General features: G+C 35.9%; 1 long non-coding RNA gene across 1 annotated transcript; it reads left to right on the top strand.

The window, feature by feature from the left end:
- The first annotated feature begins 261 nt into the window (after positions 1 to 261).
- LOC308342368 lies at positions 262 to 14,809 on the top strand. Its single transcript, XR_013966778.1, has 3 exons — positions 262 to 677; positions 4,917 to 4,993; positions 14,481 to 14,809. It is a non-coding gene; the product is annotated as an uncharacterized lncRNA (long non-coding RNA).
- The last annotated feature ends 3,720 nt before the right edge of the window (positions 14,810 to 18,529 follow it).

The raw sequence follows: 18,529 nt of genomic DNA, 5'->3' as shown, positions 1-18,529 counted from the left end.
AAAGGCAAGATGGCAATTCCGTTTCCATGCCAGTGCATCATTGGCCTCTCTCCAGATCTCTAGTATTTAGGGCTCAGTTTTGCTGGCTGCTTCATTCCTTGTGTGCACAGAACTCCCATTGACTTCATTATGATAAACAGAATGATGATAAACTTCAATGGTAAACAGAAGCGTTCTTCACTTCGATGGGAATTCTGCATGGCTGAAAGAGATGTGGACCAGTAAAATCAGCCCATTTCATATCAAATCAATGAGCATAAGGGTATCCACAATGCCAAGTCAGTGTCATGTGACATATGTCTAAGGGAATGTGGACACTAGAGATTCTACTTGTGTGATTTCACCAAATTACCATCTGATGGTAGTACATACTTGGTCTCTTACGTTCCCTGGCTGGAAACTTGGAGCTGGTTAGATCCTCGTCTAACGAGGATGGACCTTTCAGCAAGTGTGTATACACAAACGGTCTTTAAGAAGCTCGTTTTGTTTTTTGTTTGTTTGTTTGTTTTCATATACAGATGGACTACAAACAAGGCCCACAGAAGCAAGTAATTTCTGGAATTTTTAATATTTGTCATTTCGTTCTTGGTTCAAATGGGCTTAAGCAACAATTTGGTATGCATTTCCTCCTAAGCCGGCAATGGAGCCAACTAATATCTTGTGGATGGTGCTGCCAGGTTAAGTATTACGTTCTGATACTTATTTAGGCATGCACAATTAGTTGAGTCAAAATGATAGCATGCTTTATCTATTTATTTATTTATTTTTGAAGATTTTATCTATTTATTTGACAGAGAGACAGCGAGAGAGGGAATACAAGCAGGGAGAGTGAAAGAGGGAGAAGCAGGCTTCCTGCCCTTTGGGGAGCCCACCTGATGTGGGGCTCTACCCTAGGCCCCAGGGATAATGACCTGAGGGGAAGGCAGATGCTTAAGAACTGAGCCTCCCAAGCACCCCATAGCATGCATTTTTAATTGTTGTTGATTGTAAAATAGTATTTTGTTGAAATAGCAGCATGATCTTAGCTGAAGTTGTTATTTTATTATATTTTTCAAATGATAAGACCCAAACTGGAGTTTGACATAAAGAATCAAAGGAACTTAGGTACAGTAGAAGGCCCAATTCACCAATGGTTAATTCTGGTAAATACTGGTTAGTTTCGATTTGTTTTCCCACAAGATTGAATAAACTTGGCTTGCCATACATTTTTTTTTTTCTTTTGTTTAGATGAAGCTTTATACCTTCCGGTTAGTACGTCTAGGTTTTTTTGTTGCTCTTGTCCTTAAAGACTTTTTGTTTGTAATTTACTTGGGTTCTTCTGGAATAGAAGAAACCTGAGAAGTTTCTATGTACAACCATGAATGGAAAGACCCTTTTTGCTCTGTTTCTTTATTTTCTGCTTTCTCTCCCTCTCCTTGACCTTTTTGATGCTTCTTTTCCTTTGTAGCTGTTTCTTGGAGGCTAGCTTCAATTTCTTTAATCCCCCCCCCCCCAGTATTGTTTCATTGTTATCTTCCTCTTTCTCGTAACTTGATTAATCTAAGTGTCACTGGAATAGTCACTAACAGCCTAAAATTTTCTAGATGCTTTGGAGCTTGGTCTCTGGCACAGATTACATTTTTAGAAAAAAACCCATTTTTACTTTTCTAGTATTTAACTTCTGAAAACACATCTGAAGAGGTTTTAGCAAAGCATTTTTTCTCAAGAAACACAAAGTAATTTCTCTGCAAAACTATTGTGTGGTCTAGTTCAAAGTCTTCATTAAAAGCAATGAGACTATAAATAAATGAATGATAAACGGAAAAAATATATTTTGTATATAACACAAAATGGTAAACATTTACCATTTTGTGTTATATACTTTGTAAGCTACAATGAAATGGGAGCAGGAAAATAGTGCTGAATAAATATTAAGAAAGATAATTTGGACATTTAAGTTTTTAAAAATATATATTGGTACAGTTTTCTCGAGAGCAAAGACAAACTCCCCCCGCCCATTCACTTGACCTATTTTTCAAGAAAAATTTCTTTTAAGAAGCCAATGAAGAAAGGGGAAAAAAAATTGGAAGACATATGGTCTTTTTCCTACAGCTAAAAATAAAATAAACTGAAAAAAAATTGAAAAGGAATTAAAATGGTGTGCTACCTCAAATGATTAACATTATTTTCTTTGGTATAATTCTTTATGGCATTTCAAAGCATATCGCCATTATTTTATTACATTTTACAATACCAGTATAAAGTAAAAAAAAAAAAAAAGAGAGAGAGAGAGAGAAGAACCAAAACAACACTTTTCTGTGCATGTGTGAGAGAGAAGGACATAGTCTGAGGCAGTGAGAGAGAGGTTATTTCATATGAAGCATTATGTTTTGGCAGAACAAATCCATCAAACAAAAGACCACCTGGAAAGGTAAGACACAGCCTGGGATAATGACTCAGTGCAACTACAACAAAGAGCTAGTACAAATTAATTTTTAAAAGTCTCCAAGAGATTTGCAAAAGTCGTAACTAGATAATTCATTATATTGTTATCGCAGCCCCACTTAAGATAGTGGAAAAAAAATAGAAAACTGAGTGTTCAGAAGCAACGAAAGGATGGAGTCCATGATGACATGTCCCCTGGACGCAATGTCAGGTTCCTGTGATTCCAGGAGTTTGGGAGAGCTTGTGATCACAGGACAGATGCTTCTGCTCCGACCCTCAGAGAAAAGCAGAATGCAAATCATCTGCAGGGGGAGGCTGTGAAGCAAGTGTTACTGTTTTTGTGTAAGCAAAGCATATGGAAATGCAAAAGAAGACACGCTTGAATTTGAATGAGAGTTTGAGGAAAAGCTCACAACAGGCCAACACTTCTACCACTTTTAAGGGACTCTGGGATTCTGGGTGGCCCGAGGGAATGGGGAGGCCCCCAGAGGGGAGAGGGAACAGAGGGAACAGAGGGAGAGGGAGAAGCAGACGCCCCCCCCCCAGCAGGGAGCCTGACCTGGGGGGCTCAATCCAAAGACCCCTGGATCAGGACCTGAGCATAAAGCAGCCAGCTAATCCTCCCGGGTGCCCCAACCAATTACAGTTATTATTTACCATGCTTGTTTTATGCCAGGCACTCTTCCAAGTTTTTGTTCATTCCCGTTTACTTCTTTTTTTAACAATTGCAATCTGATGAACTCTACCGTGGTCTTAACTTCACGTCTGCATTAATAGTGAAGAAACCGAGGCACAGAGGGGCTAAGTAACTAGACAAGGTAGTGTCAGAGCTGGGGTTCTAATTCTGGCAGTAGGACTCCAGAATCTTTTTTCTTGAACTTTGCTTTATTCTACATTCCAATGAGAATAATGATATAATGGTAATAGTATGATCGCAATATAAAAATAGTGATAGTGCAAGAATAGAATGTTAATATTGCCAAAAAACGTTGATTGGTAAGACGATTTCCTATGCTCTGTAACTTTTCTGACAGTACTATTTATTCTCCCAGTAACTCTGAGAAGTAACTTCTGTGGTTACCTCTGTTTCCTGTGTCTGGGAGCTGAGGGGCTCAAGGTCGCACAGAGATAGGGTTCAAACCAGGGTGAGCTTCACTGCAAAGTCAATACGCTTAACCAGTGTACCCCTGTCTGCCAAGGGAATTGGACCAAGCGATCTCTAGACTCACATCCATCTCCTTCCCATCATGATTCTCTGGGAGGAGAGCCTTGTAGAAAGGATTTTTTTTTAAATTTTGTATATTTAGAGGTGCCTGGGGGGCTCAGTCAGTTAAGCATCTGCCTTTGGCTCAGGTCATGGTCCCCAGGTCCTGTGGGGCAGGCTCCCTGCTCAGCAGGGAGTCTGCTTCTCCCTCTCCCTTTGCCTCCTCCTCCCTGATCATGCTCTGCCTCTCACTGTCTTTGTAAAACAAAAATTAAAAGAAAGATTTTATTTATGAGAGAGAGAGAGAGCATGAGCGGGTTAGGGGGCAGAGGGAGAGGAAGATGACTCTGAGATCATGACCTGAGACGAAATCAAGAGTCAGAATCTTAACAGACTGAGCTACCCAGGTACCTCTGGGCCTAGTTCTAATGACAGTAAATGAGTTTGGAAACTAGAGTGGGGCCTTCAACAGGAAAACTAGGGAAAACTGATCATTAAAAATTCAGCTTTACAAAGCAGAAGGTTAATATTGTTTCATGATAGTTAATGTGGGGGGGGGAATTAATCTTTTAAAAATTATGGTGTGTTTCTAGCACCTAGTGAGGTTTCTGACAAACTAGGCACTCAAGGGATGTTTAAAGAATGCATACATATTAAGTCCCATCTACTGGACTTTTTCCATATACTTTGCTCAGTTGGTAGACATATTTTAGGTTCTGAGGTCTGCAATTTCTAGCAGGATTGCATATCTTACTGATATCCAGCCATGTCGACTAATACATTCTAAAGAAATGAGGTCCCAAGAGGAAAAGTCTATTTCTCAGCATTTAGCTCCTTTGGGAAGGCCATATGCTTCACCCTTCAACTTCTCACCATGGAATAGGTAGGCATCAGCAGAACTAGATTCTTCAACTGTCCCATCTTTAAGAAATCTATTTGGAGGGTCAAAATCAATTGCTCAGTCAGTTAAGCGGCTGCCTATAGTTCAGGTCATAATCTCAGGGTCCTGGGGCAAAGCCCTGCATCGGGCTCCATGCTCAGTGGGGACCCTGCTTCTCTCCCTCCCTTTGCCACTCCCCCTGCTTGTGCTCTCTCTCTTAGTCAAATAAATAAAATCTTAAAAAAAAAAAGATATCTACTTAGAGAATTGACCTTTAAGAACAGAGTTTTAAGAATGGTTTCACAAGCTCTTCAAAAGAAGAAGTCTTAAATGATACACTTCCCTTATTTATGAAGTCAATGTTCTATACTCTAAAAGCAGGCTTTTTTTTTTTTTTCCCTCTTCTAGGGTGTAGAGGAATGAAATAATGCTGAAAAAAATCTTCCCCAAAGTACACAGCTTTGTACTCCATACATAAAATGAAGGTGAGGCAGCAAATTAACTCTCTAGAGATGAAGCTGGTTTTGTAGAACTCACCATGTATGCTTATGTCTGCAAAGAAAGAAATGTCTTTGCATTTTTTACACAATGTTCCTTTTAATATTTAAAAGTATTTATTTACAATGAAAAGAAATATTTGGTATTAATGGAAGTCACTACAAATTCTGTTTGTAAGAGTCTATTAGAATACCACTTGTGGGGGTAGGGAATAGAGATGTGTTAAGTGGAAACATAATAATTAAGTGGCTTCAATGTGACCATACAGTTAAATTGGAATTAAGAAAGATAGCAATAAAGAAATCCATAAAGTCCTTTTTATGCATCTGAAAATAACCATATACATAGTACATATCTGTCATTAATAAATGCATTTTTACCCCACCATTTGAACTGCTAATAGCATCTCATGATAGCAATGGTCCCTGGAATCTATTCTCTGGGACAGTCTCAGAGATGAATTTTTAAAAAATAAAATTATTCTGAGTAACTAATGAATTCTGGCCTCAACTCTGTTTTTGCTCAATCATTTAAATTCCTTTTTTTTTTTTTTTTTGCACATTTTCCAGTTCCATTTCTTGAACTGTGGCCCCTAGAACAATGAGAAGTGTTATAAGCACAGATGCTCTAGAATTTGTCTTATTCCAATGCTCTACAATATGATGCCCACCACTTGTTAGCCTTTTGGGCTGCAAAGTTACCCAAAGTACTCCTGATATCAAAAACTGCCATCTCTCCCACGAAGTTACCATTTTATTGTTAGTGTAACTTTCCAACCAAGGAACCAAGTGCTCAGCATTGGCTGGTAGTTCTGTGCCTCAGAATGGAGGTGTTCTCATACTGTTAAGTAATTGCAAATACCTTTGATCAAATAAACTGACTCATTGAGTTATCTGGCAAATTTTACAATCTGCTCTCTGATAGGACACATGGAGGAAGTATGTAATACCAAAAACCAGCTTTCTGCACACCTCTGAGGTTTGTTTTTTGGACAGAACCTGGGAAGAATTAGAGCTAAAGAATGTCAGTGGGTAATTAACAGAGGTCATGAATTATAATAACACCAAAACTTATTTTCTGAGCATTATGCAAGTCCTAGCTAGATTTTTATCTATGTATCTATCTATCATCTACCTGTTATCTATCATCTATTTTCTTTCTCTATCTTTATGTATCTATCTTATCTATTTATGCATGTGTATATGCGTATATGTATGTGTGTGTGTGTAGTCTGATTCTCATAAAAAAACAGACAAGCTTGCATATTATCATGTACTTTTTACAGGTGAAATGTGGTTTGGAGATTTAAGTAATATACCATTAAATTGCAAGGCAGAGATTTGAAGATTTTTATCCAGATCTACTGATCACAAAGGCTGTACATTTTTTTTTTTTTTCACTATATCTGAGGGGGCTACATACATCAGACAACTGTAGCACAGAAGCTGAGTCTTGGTTATTAAAACTAACCACTACTGATATGTAGGAGAACAGGCTAACACTATAAGTATCCATATACATGATTTACATACAACAAATCTGTAGTTCAATCATAATCACAATCCACTGGGATTTTGATAGCAGTTGTATTGAATCTATGGATTACTTTGGGTAATATGGACTTTTACAATATTAAATCTTCCAATCCATGAACATAGGATTTCTTTTCATTTCTTGTGTCTTTTTCTCCTAGCTTTATTGAAGTATAATTAACATTTCTGTGTCTTCTTTAATTTCTTCCATCAATGTTTTATAGTTTTCAGTTATATAAGACTTTCCCTTTCTTATTTAAGTTTATTCTTAAGGTTCTTTTGTGCTTTTTTATTGGTGCTATTGTATATTATTTTCCTAATTTCCTTTTCAGATAGTTCATCATTAGTATATAGAAAGTCAACTGATTTTCACATGTTGATTTTGTATCCTGCAACTGCTCTGAATTTGCTTATTAAATCCCAACAGGCTTTTTTTTTTTTTTAATGGAATCTAGGATTTTCTATAAAGAAGTTCATGTCATCTGCAAACAGGGATAATTTTACTTTTTCTTTTTCAATTTGGATGCTTTTTGTTTCTTTTTCTTACCAAATTTCTCTCACTAAAACTTCCAGTACTACTTTGAATAGAAGTTGCAAAAATGGACATCCTTGCCCTGTCACTAATCTTAGAGGAAAAATTTGCAATTTTTCACCATAGACTACAATGTTAGCTATAGACTTTTCATATATGACCTTTATCAGGGTGAGGCAATTTCCTTCTTTTCCTACTTTATTGAGAGTTTTTATCATGAAAAAAGTTGAATTTTGTCAAGTGCTTTTTTACATCTAGTTAGATAATCATGAGATTTCGATCCTTTATTCTGTTAATGTGGTGCATCATATTAATTGATTTGCATATGTTGAAACATCTTTTTATTCCAGGGATAAATTCCACTTTATTATGCAGCATAAACCTTTTAATGGGCTATTGGATTTAATTTGGCAGTATTTTGTTGAAGACTTTAGCATCTATATTCATCAGGGATATCAGCCTGTGATATTCTTTTCTTGTGGTGTTTTTCCGGTTTGGTATGAGGGTAATGCTGACCTCATTAAATGAGTTTGGAAATGTACTCTCTTCTTGACATTTTGGAAGAGTTTGAGAAGATTGGTTTTAATGCTTTTAATGTTTGACAGAATCCACCAACCTCTTTGGTCCTAAGCTTTTCTTTGTTGGGAAGTTTTAATTACCAATTCAATCTTTTTTAACAGTTATAGGTAGTCTTGGTAGGTTGTATACTTCTGGGAATTTAACCAGTTTGGTGGCTTATAATTGTTTATAATAATCTCTTCTAATTTTTTTTTATTTCTGTGGCATCAGTTATAATGTCTTTTCTCTCTGATTTCATTTATTTGAGTATCCTCCCCCCCCCCAAGTCTCACTAAAGGCTTGTCAATATTGTTTATTTTTTCAAAAAAACCAACTCTTAGTTTTATTGATTTTTTTCTATTGTTTTTATATTTTCTATTTTGTCTCAAATCTTTGTTATTTTCGTCCTTCTGCTAATTTAGGGCTTAGTTTATTCTTCTTTTCCCAAATCCTTGAAGTGTAAACTTAGGTTTTTTTGAAATCCTCCTTCTCTTTTAAAAGATTATTTTTATATTTTTTACTGAAATACTTGACATATAACATTGTAGTAGTTTTAGGTGTGCAACATAATGATTTGATATATGTATATATTGTGAAATGATTATCAGGATAAGTTTAGTTAACCATTACCACACATAGAAACAAAAATTTTTTTCTTCTTTTTTAATATGGGCATTGATTGCTGTGAACTTCCCTCTTAGTACTGCTTTTGCTACATCCCGTAAGTTTGTGTACCTTGATTTGGGAGATAAAAACCAATGGCTCTCAATAGAGGTGGAACAGAAGACCCTAAGGTCATGGACTTTTCCTTCATTGGTATGTGTCTAGGGGCTGACTATATAAAGGTCCTTGAACCAAATTTTAGAAACCAGCATGCGGTTCTCAGGAGATCACAGAATATTTTTATGGTGATCTAAGAGTTCTAGATGAGAGTCGTTAATATGTTGTGTTTCTATTTCAAGAAATATCTAAACTCTAATTTTAGCATATCCTGTATCACCTATGAATCTATGATACAAGTATTATAGAATAGCATTATGATTTTAAATATTCATGTATCTGTAATTAAATTAGTGCCATGTGATAAACCAAAAGGAGCAAATTATAATTTCAATGAACTTTTTGAAATCAGTTTCCCTGTACCCAGTTTCCTCTATTATTAATACCTTATATATCAACATGGTACATTTGTTATCATTAGTTCTTCATATTGATGCATTATGAAGTCCACACTTTATTCAGATTTTCTTAGTTTTTACCCAATGTCCCCTTTCTCTTTCAGGACACATCCAGATACCACATTACATTTAGTAATCTTGTCTCTTTAGACCGGCTTGGTTGTGACAGTTTCTCAGATTTTTCTTGTTTTTGACGACTCTTACAGTTTTGAGGAGCATTGGTCACATATTCTGCGAAATATTCCTCAAGAGGGATTTGTTTGATGTTTTTTTCTATGAGTAGACTGGGTGATATATTTTTGGGAGGAAGATTGCAAAGAGAAAGTACCATTTTTACCACACCATAACAAGGGAGTCTAGTACTAAAATGACTGATCCCTGGTAATGTTGACCTTGATTGCCTGGTGCAGGTAGTGTTTGTCTAGTTTCTCTACTGTAGAGTTACTTTATCCCTGGTCCCCATCCCCCCCTTTGATAATGTATTTTTTAAAGGAAATTTCTATGTGCAGTCTGCACTTTTTTGGAAGTCTTTTGTCCTTTCTTTCTAATATATTTATTTATTTTAATGTGGATGAATAAATACATATTATATGGTTTTATTATAATCTGATATTACTTTGTTTTATTGCTCAAATTGTTCTAGATGTGATCATGGGTAACTCTTTCATTTGACTCCTACATCCCTTTGACATATGTGTACCACTGTGTGCATGTGTGTTTTAGCACCTCCTTAATTCTTGGCACTGTGAGAAATTCCAGACTCTTCTTGTATATTTCCTGCCCTAGTCCCGGACTCAGCCATCAACCCACAGAGTGGTTTTATCTGAGAAAAGTTTCAGAAACTGAGATCTGGAATGCAGGTGTGCTCTTTACTTTTGGATACTCTCAGCTGACAGAAAGGAAATGTGTCTATACTAAGCTGTATATATACACATACCTATAAATATCCCTGTATGTATATGTAACCATCTTTATCTAGATTAAACTAAACATGAATTCATTCTGATGTCCTTAACTTTAATCTTTTGCTACAGGGACTACTGTAGCCTTGCTTACGTGAAAACTCCCATTTTAACAGTGAGAAACTAGGCCCCCACTGTCCACCATCCATTTACTTAATCATTCAGTTCAACATTTCTAATTAATTTTTAATCCTGTATTTGCACAAATATAGATTTGCATTGTTGGTTTTTTTTGGCAAATGTAAACATTCAGAAAACAAAATCCTGTTTGTGTTTAATGGTTAGGTCAAATTTCTAAATATAAATTTTCACTACCTACAGCACAACATTTTGATTAAAAGGTATTTGGTTGTCATATTCAGATTGGATCATTTTCAGTGGCAGGCTCTGCCGGCTTTGGTATCCTCTTAGCTCCTTTTCGGTATTCTTACCTTACTCTTGGTAATCCCCTCAACCAGGTACCAGTGTGCTTCCCATTTATAAAGGCTGTTGATCTGCCATCTGTCAGTTAATTTCCATATGGTGTAGTTGATGAGGCCACCAGGGACCATTGTTTCCAATAATTTTAGGATTTGATATGGGTCATGAAAGACCTCAAAGTATTCTGAAATATAAATGATTTGATTTCTAAGAGTAAAGTTCCAGGTACAGATATTCCTAAGGAGAGAGACATCTAATGGTACTCAAATTATGCCTAGCTATATATTTATGTTTCATGGCACCTTTCTGTATGTACATGACTCATTTTTTTGCCCTAAAGTAGGATCTAGGGAGTCACTTATGGAACTAGAATCTGACTCTAAACACATGTGTGACCTGGGTATTTTTATTCATGTTAGATTTAACCTAAAAACAACCACTTGACATTGTTTAACAAGCATTTCAACAACCAAAGGGACATGTCAGAATCTTAATTAGAGTGATATTGTGGGGCACTCTCACAAAACAACACAGGTAATTACATAAAACAATCATCAACACCCACAAATGCTAATAATGTCTGAGATATAGCATGTGAAGAATGGAATGATAATCTTTCCAGATTAACTGAAGTCATTTTGTATAAAACTAATTTGCTAAAAATAATATAAAGTATCTTAAAGATTTTTGCTTTTCAGACTCTGTTGTGGAATGATGTACCAAAGGAAAGATTCTTTTGCAGGGGGTACTGCAGGACACTCACAGCTCTAGGAAAGATATGGGAATGAATAACACAAAAATTAAGTGAGAGAAATGGAGAAATCATATGCAAGAAATTAAAAAAAGAATCAATGTGCAAAATCTGAGCCTTTTCTCAAGCAGGAAATATTCCTATACCTGAAAAAAAATGTGAAAAATATCCCTACCTCTAAAAACTTAAAAGTCAGAGGCCTCAAAGAATCAAATTGTGCTAGGATTGAACGCAAATAAACTGATACTAACAGTGGCAAATAGGAAGGCTAAAGGCAAATATTAAAGCAAGAAGAAATGTAGGACTTATGACAGAAAGGATCCTGGAAAAATATTTTGTAAAAATATTCATGAGTTAGCTAACACTTGTTTCAAAATGATACCAGTGGTGCCATATCTCCTGTTCTTAAGTGAAGAGTGCCATCCCACCCGTGACTTCCTTAGTCAAAGAGAGAAGCTTTTGAGGTTTCACATTAGTCGACTTTCCACTCACCCAGCTAAGAGCTCATCACATGGGTTTACTTCTAACATGTTTAGTCTTTACTTTTCTTATAATTTTTTTTTCAGTCCTGTAGATAACAATTGTTGATATTTCTTAGGTATCTTGAGGTCTCTAGACCGGCCCAAACTTAGGTTGAGATAGAGTAGGTGAGTACTGAGGTGGATCACACTATAATGCACACAACATGTGCACACACACACACGCACACCATGCACATTGAATATTGAAGGTCTCATTCAAAGAAAAATCAAATGGGAAGATTAATCAGAAAGGTCCCAAAGGAAGAGTATAGAGGAGGTAAATGGAAAGTTGTTTGTTTATTTATTTGTTTGTTTTTTTAGGGCAATTATTCTTGTTCTGTTTCTTGATGGTTTAATTATGAAAACCTAACCCCTTGTTGTTTAAAAAAATTTTTTTTTAAACCATCAGTTTTTTAGATCTTCCCTGTCATCCATCTGTTTTGCTCTGGTTATCTTGTGCCCATAAAAAATAAGATCCAACATGCAGGGACCATGGCAGAATTCCTTATTCTATGGAACACACTGCTGTTGTGGCCTTGAACGGGGCTGTTGAACAATGCAGAGACCCTTGAAGCAAAGCAGACAAGAGTGCTTCATATAATAATGATGACAATGGAAGCTATTCCTCTCATAAACACTTGCTATGTTTCAGATACTCCACTCTACACTTCATAAGCTTCATTACCTCTAACCTTCAGCATGACACTATGAAGTTTACTACTTTATTCATGCACTCGCTCACTCATTTATTCAACACCTACCACCTGCCTCCAGGCATGTGAGAATCCATGGTTCCTAATTCTGGCAACTCGCAGTGTGATGGAAGATTAACATGACAGTAGAAGCTTATATAAGTCAGCATGGGAACATAGGGAAAGATAGGCCTGGCAAAAGTCTAGACCTTGAATGGAGGAAATGAATTTGCCAGGTAGACATGGAGAAAGGATGTCAGGCAAAATGAAAGATATGCAAAGGCACTAATGCAGAAAGAACTTGTCACTTTTGGGAAAAGGATGATTAGTGCATAAGGTACACAACAAGGAAAGAAGGTACTGAGGGGGTCAGGGCCAGATCCTGCGTAACCTATGTGAGAGCTACAAAGCTTGGAACTTTGTCCCTAGATAATGGAAAGCCCATTAACAATAGCAGCCCCCAACACACACTTGTTTGACAGGTGGCATATGGTTATTGGGTTGGCTATAGAAAAACAAAAATATAAACCAACATAAGCCCGTCACAGATTTAACCACCTAGTAGAAATATACAAATATACATATATATAAAAATAAATAGAAAACACATATATTTTTATAGTTCTACATACATGTATATGTATAAATGTATTTTTACATCTTTTCTTGGTTGGATGTATGTCTTTGTTAATGAAATTTTTTACAGATATATGTTACAATGCACATAAAGTTTGGGAGTCTAACTAGTAATATATTATGAACATCATTTTAGGTCAATACATATTCTATTGCAAATTTAATTTTCACTGCCATGAGTAAGGGAGGTGGGGGGATACTAGGACAGTTGTTAGATCCAAGATCCAATTGGGCAGAGGGCAGTGGGAATCTGTAACACTGAAGAAGTGGAGGGAAGTTTAGACTGAAATATCTGCCTTTAAGAGGTCTGAGTTTGACCGTTTTTCTGATTTATCTGTCTTAGTAACAGAAGTATTCCTTTGTGATAGGTACTACTCATCGTAGTTCCCTATGTACCTGGCCCTTTTTCCTCCTTCCTCCTGTTTTTATCAGATTGCTTTTAGTTACTGGGCTATGTCCATGTCTGGCATGTTCTGAACAGTGCCGGCTGCCAAAGTGCGTTTCATGTGCTGTCATGATTAAGATAACCCTGGCATGATGATGGTCCAGCAGCCTTTCTTTTGAAGAAATTCTATGGACCGACTCTGAGTATAAGTGGTATTTATACTGGTTAAAAAATAATAATCAAAATGGCAGCAATTTTTAAGTTAACTGTAAAGTAAATTGTCTGAAAGTTTATATTTAAAACTATAATCCTTTGAATCAGGCTATTTGCCTGCCATGGGGAAGGGTGAGTTTGGTGGAATACCATTTGATAAAACATGTCAGAGAGACCAGTTTTCGTCCTAAACCTACCTATTCCCAGTTATAGCACCCTTGTTGACTTTTTTAAAATACAAAAGGAAACTTTCAAAACATATTTCAGAAGAGACATATAATTACTGTACACAATTTAGAAAATACAGAGAAGGGAAAAATATTCAGCAATTATTAGATTTGGGGTTCCAATTGAAAAGTAATTTTGCATTAAAGTAGTCTGATGAGCCTTGGTATAATAACATCTTAAAAGGAGAATAGATCCAAATTGAACATCTTTTCTCTCATTGACTACATAATAAGTGGACATAGAATAGCAAATAACAGGCCTTGCATTTTGTTGCTCATGGCTCTGAAAATGTTTAGGAACCCATATTGGGTGTCATTAACAAAAGCATATTCATTTCTATATCTGGACACATCAATCCAATCTAAATGTGAGGAGTTCATTAACCATTGTCTGGTGTAAAAAGCTGGAAGATTGAAGATTTCTGTTGTAGGAAACAACATAATTTTCATGGCTTCTTCTTCTTCTTCTTCTTCTTCTTCTTTTTTTTTTTTTTGAAATTTCAATACATTCAGAGAAACATCCAAACTATAGTTTGTGTTATTTCCTTAACGGAAGATAATGCTTCTCAAGGAGGGGCGCAAAATAGATTTAATTAAATTTCTAGGTTTCTGATTTTTTATGATTCTGCCTTGATCTGAATATGAATAATGTTCAAAACAGATGCTAATTGTTAATAGACATAAAATCAAGTTTATGGTTAATAGATAAATGATGAGTCAAAATTGTTGAGAAACAATGTTTCCACAGATGTACACTCTATCTCTTAGCAATTGACTTAACTAGGAATTGACTTAACTTATTGCAAAACTGTACTATTATTTCTTAAACTGAACAGAGTTTTGTTTTGTTTTGTTTTTTGTTTTTAGTTTTTTTTATAGATTTTGTTAACTTATTTGAGAGAGAAAGAGAGCACAGAGCAAGAGGCAGAAGTAAACTGCTAGCTGAGCAGACCCCAAGATCATGACCCGAAGACAATGGCAGACACCCAACTGACTGAGCCACTCAGACACCTCAAATGAATAAAGTTTTTAAGAAGAAAAACGCACAAGATCTTCAAAAAGGAAAAAAGCCAGTGGTAGATATTGAAGGGCTGTTATCCTAAGTTAAAAACTTAAAGAAGAAAATCATTGGAAAAAAAAAAAGTGTTGTTGCCTGGAAATTATGAGATATTAAATATTAACTGACACTTTCATCCAATATATGTTTTTGTCTTATGCACTTTCATTTTTTTCAAAACTGAGATAAGTAAAGACCATAAATAGAATTGTTGGCCATGGGGCAAGGGAAGGAGGAAGGGAATAGAGAGGACATACAATCAAAAGGAACTTGATTCTGTTATTGTCCAAAAGGGAGGTTGAACCTCAACTTGAAAACATGGGGTTTTAATACGAGGATGGTCTTTATGTAACTATGGTTTCATTTTTGCTTGGGTTAATTGGAGCATAAAAAGATACCACATATATTCCATATGTTACTCATTAGGGCTAAACAAAGATTCTAAATACAATATTTTGTGAGTCAAGATTTCTACCCTGTGTAAGTTATGGTCTCTAAGTGCACAATCCCCAAATTCACCTGTGTTCCTAAGTACCCTAGAGGGTGCAATCATAAATCTCCTACAGACCAATTATCTGCAGATGCAAAGTTCCTACTTGTTTATATATGTTTGGCACAAGAATTCTATAATTTGTTGACCAACTGTTGCTGGCAGTGTTTTCTGTGGTCTCCATTTAAACTTGTAGGTGATGGTAAGGTCAATTAGTTACATGTTTGAGTCTCGCACTTTTAACTTCAGGTTATGTATCACACATAATAACCTCTGATCAATCTCAATTTATGGATTACTTAAATGCAGAAAATTCTTGCACAAAAATCACAGATACGGTAGTAACTAGTTGAAACTAAAGGCTAGAGGCTATGAGTTAATATTTTATGGAGTTTTATGAGTATTATTACTAATCATCAGCATCATCATCTATGGATTCACTAAAGGAACTTTCTTCTAGTAGGCAAAATTCTTTAGTTTTTAGGTATCATGGGAGGCAGACTTATAAGACCAGTAATAAAAATATGAATACATAGTTTATAAATATACACAATCAAGTTATTATCTTTTTAGTTTTTGCTAAATGAAATATTGCACTTTGGAGTTATTGCTTTCTTTGGATTCTGAACAGAACTAAAAGTGATGATCTATGCATGTTTGTATTTGCATAAAATGTCTCATCCAGGGCTACAAGGAGGCTCCCCAAAGCCTGTTTTGTTTTTGTTGGGTACTCCTTCTTTCCTTTGGGTGTTTGCTGAATGAATCATTGTTCTCTTCTCTGATCCTGGCCTTTACAAATTATTTGTTCCTGCCATCACTCAACCTTCTCCTCTCCATCTTGCCCTAAGCTGGCAACGCTCCAATAGTTAAACCCCATCTTATCCCAAAAATGTTCCTTGACCCCACAAACTAATGCCTTCCCCAACATTTGGCCAAAACAATAATTTGAAATAATTTTCCTAATATTGTGGGAATGCCTTTTGATCAGTCAATTGCTTATATATTAAATTATGTTTTGAATGTATTCAATGCATGTAGGAATGTCCTATTTTTAAACTTAATTTATACTTCTCTATTTTGAAGATCTTAAAAAAATAATTGAATTTACTCTAAGACACTAGACTCTCTCAACAGAGTCATACTGATAACATTTATTGAATTGCCAACTCTGTACCAGATGTAATATCCATTAAACTTCATAAGAATCCAATGACATGAAAGTTTCCATCCCCTTTTTGTCCCTGAGAAACTGACTTTCAGAGAAGTTACATAAAATTTTCCAAGGTGGCAGATCCCCCACTGGACAGTGTCAATATTAGGTACTGTCATGTATGGTTTGGCAGAATGGTCTGGCCTAGATATGTGCAGGGTACCACCTGCACAACTGTATGGGGAAGCCCCATCAGGATACAACTCAGGTCTTTTCTTCACACCCAAGCTCCTGTCTAGTTTGCTGTACTCTAGAAGCAATGTGGATCAGATTTCCCTTACTGATGAGGCAGAACATAAACTTGGACTTTGTGAAGATGTGATGAGTGTGTGGCCGTGGGAAGGTGAAATAAGTGAGGTCTATTCATAGCACCTTGGAGCCACTCATATTCCCCTCTCACCCAAGCCTTTCACTATATCTTCCCTGTGGCCCTTGACCTTTAGCTGTCTCTATGAATGGAATTCCCAACTACCTTATGCATGCTTGCTTTGTCGCCCCTGGAAACTAGATCTCCCTTGAATCTCATTTTGTTGCCTGCAGCTGTAGACTAGTATAGCTCATGGCAGTCTAGGCTTTCACAGTGTTACTTATTAGTTCTTTGACCTTGAGCAAGTGACATGGCTGTTCTAGGCCATGTTTCTCCTGAGTGAAATGAGAATAAAATGACACCTAAATTTATAGAAATATTAAATAAGGCAATACATGTAAAGGCATTAATGCAAAACTTGGAACACAGCAAGCTCAATACATTCTTCTCCTCCTCCTTCTTTCCCTCCTCTTCTCTCCCCCACTCCCTACCTCTTCTCCCCCTTCCCTTGCATTTTATTTTATTTTATTTTATTTTATTTTATTTTATTTTCCCTTGCATTTTAGATTTGACTTTTTCTTTCTCTGCAACCAATCTCTGTAGTCTATTAAAGTAACTAAAAATGGGAAATTAGGCCAGGTTGGTGGGGGGGGGGGGTGGGCAGCAGGGAAGTGCCTAAGTAGACCAATAATAGATACGCTACGTGGGTTCCTTTGGTTTTTGGCACCTGTGAAACCGCATAGGCATGGGCACTAATATCATGAACTTCATTAAGACTTAAATGTTGAGATCCTCACACATAGATTTCGTATTTTCCACAAAGAATGTAATTGAGACCATTTTGCTCCATTATTGGGAAGTTTAGAGAAAGAAATAGATATGGAGGCCCTTTGTTTTTCTTTCACATTTAGCAAAATATTTTATTTTACATTGAAATTTTCACTTTAATCACTCTTCCTGAAGGTGACTTGAAGGTTATGCTCATCATTGAACTTAGTATAAAAACTTTTTAAAATTGAAGTATAATGAACATACAATATCCTGTTATTTTCAGGTGTATATCATAGGGATTGAGTACTTCTTGTGAATTACCGAGGATTCCCTGATCAGTCTAGATGCCATCTGTCATCATAGAAGTTATAACAATACTGCTGACTATATTCCCTATGCTGTGCATTACATCCTCATGACCTATTTAAAGCTGGAACTTTATACCTCCCAATTCTCTTCACCTTTACCTAATTTGCCCATCCCTTCAACCCATTCCCCCTCTGGTAACCAATAGTTTGTTTGCTGTATCCATGAGTTTATCTCTGTTTTGCTTTGTTTGTTTTTTTCCCCTAGAATCCACAAATAAGTGACATCATATGGTATTTGTTTTTCTTTGACTTATTTTATTTAGCATAGTACTCTCTAGGTCCATCTGCATTGTCATGAATAACAAGATTTCATTCTTTTTTTATGGCTGAAAGACACTACGTTTTATATATATTACATCTTCTGTATTTTTTCTGTGTTCTTCTGTATTTTTTCATCTACCCATGGTCACAAGCTATAATAAAAAGCTATAATGATAAAAAACAGTATGGTGTTGGCATGAAAACAGACACACAGATCAATGGGATAGAATAAAGTCCCAGGAATAATCCCATGCATATATGCTCAATTAATCTATGACATAGAAATCAAGAACAAACAATGGGGAAAACACAGTCTCTTCAATAAATCATGCTGAGAAAATTGGACAACTGTATACACAAGAAAGAATCTGAGCCGATATCTTATACCATATACAAAAATAAACTCAGAGTAGATTAAAGACCTGAATGTAAGACCTGAAACAATGAAACTC

The sequence above is a fragment of the Martes martes genome (assembly GCF_963455335.1).
Source record: "Martes martes genome assembly, chromosome: 4".
Taxonomy (NCBI): Eukaryota; Metazoa; Chordata; class Mammalia; order Carnivora; family Mustelidae; genus Martes; species Martes martes.
The sequence above is the reverse complement of the archived record's forward strand: the minus strand, read 5'-3'. Positions and strand labels throughout refer to the sequence as shown.